The following is an 8,964-nucleotide window of genomic DNA, read 5'->3' as shown; positions in this document are numbered from 1 at the left end:
GCTTCCTTCTCTGAGCTTGATTTCACATCCATCACTCATTTGTCTTGGTCAAAACGGAGCTGACCCAGCTGAATTTTCACAGGTATAAATTGAACTTGTTAGAAGAAGAGCACAGGAAACTCGAGAGAGGGTGGCGTAAAGGGACCAATTTATTGCCCATGCAGGGTTACCAAGACCCCCAACACAACGCTCCAAGTGGCAGAGATTGGCAGCAGCCACACTCCTGTAGCCATTTTCGAATGTAAATTCACACCTCTATTCTACTTTCCATAGACCCTCAGCTCGCAGTGTTAACGCCCGTACACTGACTAGTAACGAGCAGGCGAAGGGCACAATTCTACCCTCCTCGTTTGTTGGTTTTCATCCAATCAGCATTGCACACTGGCCTGCAGGGAGGGGGAAGGAGCTGTGCTAATACGTTGTCCAGCGCATGAGGACAGGCTGGGGATACTGGGAGGCACCATTAACATTGGGTGCCTTTATCAAGTAGCAGTGCAGTGCAGCAGTGCCCCTATGTAGGGCAGAGAGCCTCACTTCTCTTTCCTACAGGCAGCACGGAGGGAGAAAGCAGGCCTCCTGTAAGAAGAAAATAGGCCTGTCATTTAGCAAAGACAGGCCAGCCCCTCACCAATGTTGCAGGCCTTCCCAGACCCTCATGAGCTCTGAAATAGCCCAGCAAAACGTATGGACGACATTTTCTGGGTGGTGCAGGGCAAATAAGCAAAGCGCTTGGAGAATACAGAGATTTAAAAATCCTAGAACCCCAGGGCGGGCAGAGACCTCAGGAGTCATCAAGTCCAGCCCCCTGCCCAAGGCAGGACCAATCCCAGCCAGGGCTTGGTCAAACCAGGTCTTAAACACCTCTAGGGATGGTTAAAAGAATGGAGGCAAAGAGTTACTCAGGGCTATTCTCCCTCCTGCCCAGAAACCCAGCGTCTGTCCGTGCTCAGGTGGCTAGTGACTGGGGCAGCATCTGTTCACTCCGTAGTGCTCAGGCAGCTTTGAGATGTGCCGAACAGACCCCCCCCCTTGGCTCCGCAGGCTGCAGAAAACACACCTGGGCAACTGAGAATGTGCAGGCGCCATAGCAGCACCTTGCTTAAAGCATTAACGTCTGGAGCCCAGGACCTGCCAGGAGAGGCCAACCATCTGTGCTGTTGACTCTGGAGAAGAGGCGCTGGTAGCAGGGGGAGGGCGGAAGGGACGTGACCAGCATCTGTGAGGGCACAGAAGGCTGTTCCGAAGAGGAGGGCGAGGCACTGGTTCTCCAAGGACAGGCTAGACAAAAGGATGACCCACATGATATTCGTCCTGCCGCAGTGCAAGGGAGTGCACGAGATGCCTACCGAGGTCCCTTCCTGGCCTAGGTCTCTGGCTCCCTGCCCAACAGAAGGGCCCGGTGTGGAGGTTATGCCCTTGAGTTCTGGATGTGCAGCGTGGGAAGTGGCACCCACCCTCTCCAAACAGGCTGCCCATGGCCTAGAGGGACCAGCACAACTGGGAGCCAAGGTGCCGGGACGTCTCTTCCCATCTGCTTCTGAAGGGGGTCGGCATTTAGTCAGGATGCCCTGTGAGGGAAGGGTATCACCAGCCCGTTCTGCAGCGGGGGCCAAAGCCCCTAGGGCCAGGGGCGTGGCTGTCTCCTCTCCGGCAGAGCGGGGGCCAGAGCCCCAAGGGCCAGGGGCGCGGCTGTCTCCTCTCCGGCAGAGCGGGGGCCAGAGCCCCTAGGGCCAGGGGCGCGGCTGTCTCCTCTCCGGCAGAGCGGGTACCAGAGCCCCTAGGGCCAGTGGCACGGCTGTCTCCTCTCCAGCAGAGCGGGTACCAGAGCCCCTAGGGCCAGGGGCGCGGCTGTCTCCTCTCCGGCAGAGCGGGGGCCAGAGCCCCTAGGGCCAGGGGCATGGCTGTCTCCTCTCCGGCAGAGCGGGGGCCAGAGCCCCTAGGGCCAGGGGCGCGGCTGTCTCCTCTCTGGCAGAGCGGGTACCAGAGCCCCTAGGGCCAGGGGCGCGGCTGTCTCCTCTCTGGAAGAGCGGGTACCAGAGCCCCTAGGGCCAGGGGCGTGGCTGTCTCCTCTCCGGCAGAGCGGGTACCAGAGCCCCTAGGGCCAGGGGCGCGGCTGTCTCCTCTCCGGCAGAGCGGGTACCAGAGCCCCTAGGGCCAGGGGCGCGGCTGTCTCCTCTCCGGCAGAGCGGGGGCCAGAGCCCCTAGGGCCAGGGGCGTGGCTGTCTCCTCTCCGGCAGAGCGGGTGCCAGAGCCCCTAGGGCCAGGGGCGTGGCTGTCTCCTCTCCGGCAGAGCGGGTACCAGAGCCCCTAGGGCCAGGGGCGCGGCTGTCTCCTCTCCGGCAGAGCGGGTACCAGAGCCCCTAGGGCCAGGGGCGCGGCTGTCTCCTCTCTGGCAGAGCGGGTACCAGAGCCCCTAGGGCCAGGGGCGCGGCTGTCTCCTCTCCGGCAGAGCGGGTACCAGAGCCCCTAGGGCCAGGGGCGCGGCTGTCTCCTCTCCGGCAGAGCGGGGGCCAGAGCCCCTAGGGCCAGGGGCGTGGCTGTCTCCTCTCCGGCAGAGCGGGTGCCAGAGCCCCTAGGGCCAGGGGCGTGGCTGTCTCCTCTCCGGCAGAGCGGGTACCAGAGCCCCTAGGGCCAGGGGCGCGGCTGTCTCCTCTCCGGCAGAGCGGGTACCAAAGCCCCTAGGGCCAGGGGCGCGGCTGTCTCCTCTCTGGCAGAGCGGGTACCAGAGCCCCTAGGGCCAGGGGCGCGGCTGTCTCCTCTCCGGCAGAGCGGGTACCAGAGCCCCTAGGGCCAGGGGCGCGGCTGTCTCCTCTCCGGCAGAGCGGGTACCAGAGCCCCTAGGGCCAGGGGCGCGGCTGTCTCCTCTCTGGCAGAGCGGGGGCCAGAGCCCCTAGGGCCAGGGGCGCGGCTGTCTCCTCTCCGGCAGAGCGGGTACCAGAGCCCCTAGGGCCAGGGGCGCGGCTGTCTCCTCTCCGGCAGAGCGGGTACCAGAGCCCCTAGGGCCAGGGGCGCGGCTGTCTCCTCTCTGGCAGAGCGGGTACCAGAGCCCCTAGGGCCAGGGGCGCGGCTGTCTCCTCTCCGGCAGAGCGGGTACCAGAGCCCCTAGGGCCAGGGGCGCGGCTGTCTCCTCTCCGGCAGAGCGGGGGTCAGAGCCCCTAGGGGCAGGGGCGCGGCTGTCTCCTCTCCGGCAGAGCGGGTACCAGAGCCCCTAGGGCCAGGGGCGCGGCTGTCTCCTCTCCGGCAGAGCGGGTGCCAGAGCCCCTAGGGCCAGGGGCGTGGCTGTCTCCTCTCCGGCAGAGCGGGGGCCAGAGCCCCTAGGGCCAGGGGCGTGGCTGTCTCCTCTCCGGCAGAGCGGGTGCCAGAGCCCCTAGGGCCAGGGGCGCGGCTGTCTCCTCTCCGGCAGAGCGGGGGCCAGAGCCCCTAGGGCCAGGGGCGCGGCTGTCTCCTCTCTGGCAGAGCGGGTACCAGAGCCCCTAGGGCCAGGGGCGCGGCTGTCTCCTCTCCGGCAGAGCGGGTACCAGAGCCCCTAGGGCCAGGGGCGCGGCTGTCTCCTCTCCGGCAGAGCGGGTACCAGAGCCCCTAGGGCCAGGGGCGCGGCTGTCTCCTCTCCGGCAGAGCGGGGGCCAGAGCCCCTAGGGCCAGGGGCGCGGCTGTCTCCTCTCCGGCAGAGCGGGTACCAGAGCCCCTAGGGCCAGGGGCGCGGCTGTCTCCTCTCCGGCAGAGCGGGTACCAGAGCCCCTAGGGCCAGGGGCGTGGCTGTCTCCTCTCCGGCAGAGCGGGTACCAGAGCCCCTAGGGCCAGGGGCGTGGCTGTCTCCTCTCCGGCAGAGCGGGGGCCAGAGACCCTAGGGCCAGGGGCGTGGCTGTCTCCTCTCTGGCAGAGCGGGTACCAGAGCCCCTAGGGCCAGGGGCGCAGCTGTCTCCTCTCTGAAAGAGCGGGTACCAGAGCCCCTAGGGCCAGGGGCGTGGCTGTCTCCTCTCTGGCAGAGCGGGTACCAGAGCCCCTAGGGCCAGGGGCGCGGCTGTCTCCTCTCTGAAAGAGCGGGTACCAGAGCCCCTAGGGCCAGGGGCGTGGCTGTCTCCTCTCTGGCAGAGCGGGTGCCAGAGCCCCTAGGGCCAGGGGCGCGGCTGTCTCCTCTCCGGCAGAGCGGGTACCAGAGCCCCTAGGGCCAGGGGCGCGGCTGTCTCCTCTCCGGCAGAGCGGGTACCAGAGCCCCTAGGGCCAGGGGCGTGGCTGTCTCCTCTCTGAAAGAGCGGGTACCAGAGCCCCTAGGGCCAGGGGCGTGGCTGTCTCCTCTCCGGCAGAGCGGGTGCCAGAGCCCCTAGGGCCAGGGGCGCGGCTGTCTCCTCTCCGGCAGAGCGGGTACCAGAGCCCCTAGGGCCAGGGGCGCGGCTGTCTCCTCTCCGGCAGAGCGGGTACCAGAGCCCCTAGGGCCAGGGGCGCGGCTGTCTCCTCTCTGGAAGAGCGGGTACCAGAGCCCCTAGGGCCAGGGGCGCGGCTGTCTCCTCTCCGGCAGAGCGGGTACCAGAGCCCCTAGGGCCAGGGGCGCGGCTGTCTCCTCTCCGGCAGAGCGGGGGCCAGAGCCCCTAGGGCCAGGGGCGCGGCTGTCTCCTCTCCGGCAGAGCGGGTACCAGAGCCCCTAGGGCCAGGGGCGCGGCTGTCTCCTCTCTGGCAGAGCGGGTACCAGAGCCCCTAGGGCCAGGGGCGCGGCTGTCTCCTCTCCGGCAGAGCGGGTACCAGAGCCCCTAGGGCCAGGGGCGCGGCTGTCTCCTCTCCGGCAGAGCGGGGGCCAGAGCCCCTAGGGCCAGGGGCGCGGCTGTCTCCTCTCTGGCAGAGCGGGGGCCAGAGCCCCTAGGGCCAGGGGCGCGGCTGTCTCCTCTCCGGCAGAGCGGGGGCCACCTCACTCCCCTGCTCTCCCGACAGCCTGGGCCCATGTGGCCGCCCCACGCAGAGCTTTGGGGTGTCCGCCAGTGAAGAGCAGTGGAAACTGCTAGTTGTGTGAGCTGCCTCCTGCTCGGGCCTGGCCCTGGGCTCCTAAGCAAAAGAAAAGCAGCGAGCCCCTGCCAGTGCCCCCTTGGCATCCCGAGGGGCCTGCAGGAAACCCAGCGGCCGCATCTCTGCAGGCGCAAATTCAGGGTCAGTCAGATCAAACCTTCTGCAACACCTGGCGGGTTTGCTTCCCAGCCGGCCGGCCCGCAGCCAGTCACCCCCGGGCTGAGCACCGTTTGCTGACAGAAAGGAGACTCAGAATTCAGTCTCTTCGTGTCCAGTCCCAGTCTGGCCAGAGCCCTCGGCCTCACATTGCCAAGCTGGCCCGGTGTCCCAGCTCTACCCTGGCTCTGCTCAGTCTCTCCTCACTGCGTGCCCTGGGCTGCTTTGGCCCACGCCTGCTGTCTCTGAGCAGCCCCTTCCAGGCCTGGCTACCACGGGCCCTCACAGGCTCATGGCGGCCACGTGCCTCTCCTAACCCTACCCTTCCCCAGGCCGGGGCTTCCTACAGGGGCCTCTTCTTCTCCGCAGCCGCTGAGGCGGTGTCTCATTCTCCTGCAGGCCTCTCCCTACAGTCCTAGGTCTCCTGGCCTGGCTGCGTCTCGGTCTGCCTGCAGCTCGGTGCACACGCTGCCCCTAGGCAGGGCGAGCGAGCCAAGCGACCCCAGAGCCCCGGAGCCTGAATTCCAGGGAGGGGACTGTCCCAGTGGTTAGAATAAGGACTTGGGAGCAAGCGTCATGGGGTCCCTTCCTGCTCCTGTTGCAGACGCACTTTGCACCCTTCACTTGGCTGTGCCTCGGTTTTCTCACACAACAGAGCCCGCCCCCCCGCATCCTACCTCCTGGGCATAGGGTTTGGCTAGAAGCCACGGACAGGGCCAGGCCCGCCTGGGCCACGAGGCAAGAGCGCGTGGCTCTCGCCACTGTTCAAACCGAACTCTGCACAGCACCCAGGCTCCCTTTTCACCTCCTGGGGAGGCCTGGAGCAGCAGCAAACTGGCAGGGTCAGGCTGCCTGGCAGAGCGCGAGGGTCCCTGTCCAGCCTGCTCTAGCTCTTAACACCCGCTGGCTCGCCGCCGTGCCAGGCGCCAGCGCGCCCCGAGGGCCTGGGCTGCACTAGGACCCTCGAGAGCTGGGCGCAGGTCCTGGCTCTGACACCACGTCCAGCTTGCTGGGCCAGTCACTCGGTGTTAGTGCTTGGGGGCTGGCTGGGACAGCACCCCCTGCGTCACGCCGTGTCTACCGGGTAGGTTTGCACTGTCGGGCTAGATCCTCGCGCAGCACGGCGGTGACGCAGCCTCCGGCGTCAGACCTCGCGCGACACGGCGGAGGTGGAGACGCAGCCGCCGGCGTCAGACCTCGCGCAGCACGGCGGAGGTGGAGATGCAGCTGCCAGCGTCCGACCTCGCGCAGCACGGCGGAGGTGGAGATGCAGCCGCCGGCGTCAGACCTTGCGTGACACGGCGGAGACGCAGCCGCCGGCGTCAGACCTCGCGTGACACGGCGGAGATGCAGCCTCCGGCGTCAGACCTCGCGCAGCACGGCAGAGGCGGAGATGCAGCCTCCGGCGTCAGACCTCGCGCAGCACGGCGGAGGCGGAGATGCAGCCGCCAGCGTCAGACCTCGCGCAGCACGGCGGAGGCGGAGATGCAGCCGCCAGCGTCAGACCTCGCGCGGCACGACGGAGGTGGAGATGCAGCCTCCGGCGTCAGACCTCGCGCAGCATGGCGGAGGTGGAGATGCAGCCTCCGGCGTCAGACCTCGCGCAGCACGGCGGAGGTGGAGATGCAGCCTCCGGCGTCAGACCTCGCGCAGCACGGCGGAGGTGGAGACGCAGCCTCTGGCATCAGACCTCGTGCGACACGGCGGAGGTGGAGACGCAGCCTCTGGCATCAGACCTCGTGCGACACGGCGGAGGTGGAGACGCAGCCTCTGGCATCAGACCTCGTGCGACACGGCGGAGGTGGAGACGCAGCCTCTGGCATCAGACCTCGTGCGACACGGCGGAGGTGGAGACGCAGCCTCTGGCATCAGACCTCGTGCGACACGGCGGAGGTGGAGACGCAGCCTCTGGCATCAGACCTCGTGCAGCACGGCGGAGGTGGAGACGCAGCCTCTGGCATCAGACCTCGTGCGACACGGCGGAGGTGGAGACGCAGCCTCTGGCATCAGACCTCGTGCGACACGGCGGAGGTGGAGACGCAGCCTCTGGCATCAGACCTCGTGCGACACGGCGGAGACGCAGCCGCCAGCGTCAGACCTTGGATGACACGGTGGAGACGCAGCTGCTGGTGTCACTTCTCACATAACACAGCGGAGAAGCAACCACTTGCATCAAGAAAGACGTGGAAAAATTGAAGAGGGTCCAGAGAAGAGCAACAAGAATGATTTAAAGCCTAGAGAACATGAGCTATGAGAGAAGACTGAAGGAACTGGGCTTGTTTAGTTTGGAGAGGGGACATGAGAGCGGTTTTCAGGTTTCTAACAGGGTGTCACAGGGAGAAGGCAGAAAACTTGTTCTCCTGGGCCTCTGAGGACAGGACAAGAAGCAATGGGCTTAACCTGCAGCAAGGGAGGTTTAGGTTGGACATTAGGGAAAACTTCCTACCTATCACGGTTGTTAAACACTGGAGTAAATTGCCTAGGGAGGTTGTGGAATCCCCATCGCTGGAGATATTTAAGAGCAGGTTGGACAGACGCCTGTCAGGGATGGTCTAGATGGTGCTTGGTCCTGTCGTGCAGGCAGGGGACTGGACTCGATGACTCTCGAGGTCCCTTCCAGTCCTAGTGTTCTAGGGTTCTATGATCACTCCTCACATGGCATGGTGGTGACACAAACAGAGGCACCTGGGCTTAGAGCCACGATACCATTTACCCTCCTAACAGTCATGGATGTAATGGAAGTGAGTGACCTCAGTACTGAGGTTTGTCCGGGCCCACAGAGTCTCTCAGACAGATAGGCCGGCAGCCAGACAGGCAGGCAGACAGACAGACAGAGAGTCTGGCCAGCAGACAGACAGGCCGACAGGCAGGCAGATGTGTGTCCTTGTAGCTTCCCACTCTGCAGTCCATCTGCTGGAGCCATCGTACCCGCTACTGTGATGGCGCGTTGGGGTTTTCCCGTCTCCTGCACCCCCGTAATGGCACGGACAGACTCCACCAGCCAGTAGAACAGAGGGAGTTTATTGCTTCTCCAGGATACAGCACAGCACAGATGTCATCTGGTTACAGGGTAGGCCTAGGATGCCTCAGCCCCCCCTTGAGATGGGGGAGACTGGGCCCCTAAGTTCCAGCCCGTTGCCTAGGCTGCTTCCTCCATGATACCAGACAGAAACCCAACTAACGTACTTCCAGCCCTGCCCCCAGCCAGGGCTCCACTCCCCTTCTTCCCATTGTTCCTCTCCCTGGGAGATAACTGGTCAGACAGGTTCTTAGCCCCCTTGCATAATGACTCATCCCCTGCCCTGCTGGGCCATGCTGCAGCCAGCAGCCAGTGGGGGTCACCCACAGCCCAGCCTAGCAACGAGCAAGGTACCCCCCACTATGTCACAGCTGCCCTGTCTCGGCCCAGAGGCTGATGCCGGGGGATGATGCAGGGAAATGCACTTGGCCTCCGCTGGCGTTGTTCTGGTCCCTGGTGCCCCAGAGCTTTGCCCCAGGGAAGGGCAGTTGGGGGATTCCTGGGCACCTTCCCTGGGGACACTTCCCGGGAGCACAGCTTTGTGCTCAGCAGTGCCAGCCATGCAGGCCCCACTGGCTCTGGCCCCACCCAGAGGGCTCCCTGCTGTGGCGCTTTGCACAGAACCCCCCTCTGAGGAACTCTCTTTCCCTGGGGCTGGGACGGCTCTGGGGAGTGTCTTGTGCAGCAGAGACAGGTGGACAGTGGGGGACGGGTGTCTCCCGCACAGTTTCCTCGGGCTGCCACAGGCCTGGGCCAGGAGGGGCTTGTGAAGTCAGAGGAGAGCACCTGGCCAC

The sequence above is a fragment of the Pelodiscus sinensis genome, chromosome 5 (genome assembly GCF_052426305.1).
Source record: "Pelodiscus sinensis isolate ZL-2025 chromosome 5, ASM5242630v1, whole genome shotgun sequence".
Lineage (NCBI taxonomy): Eukaryota > Metazoa > Chordata > Testudines > Trionychidae > Pelodiscus > Pelodiscus sinensis.
This window is presented reverse-complemented; position numbering follows the sequence as displayed.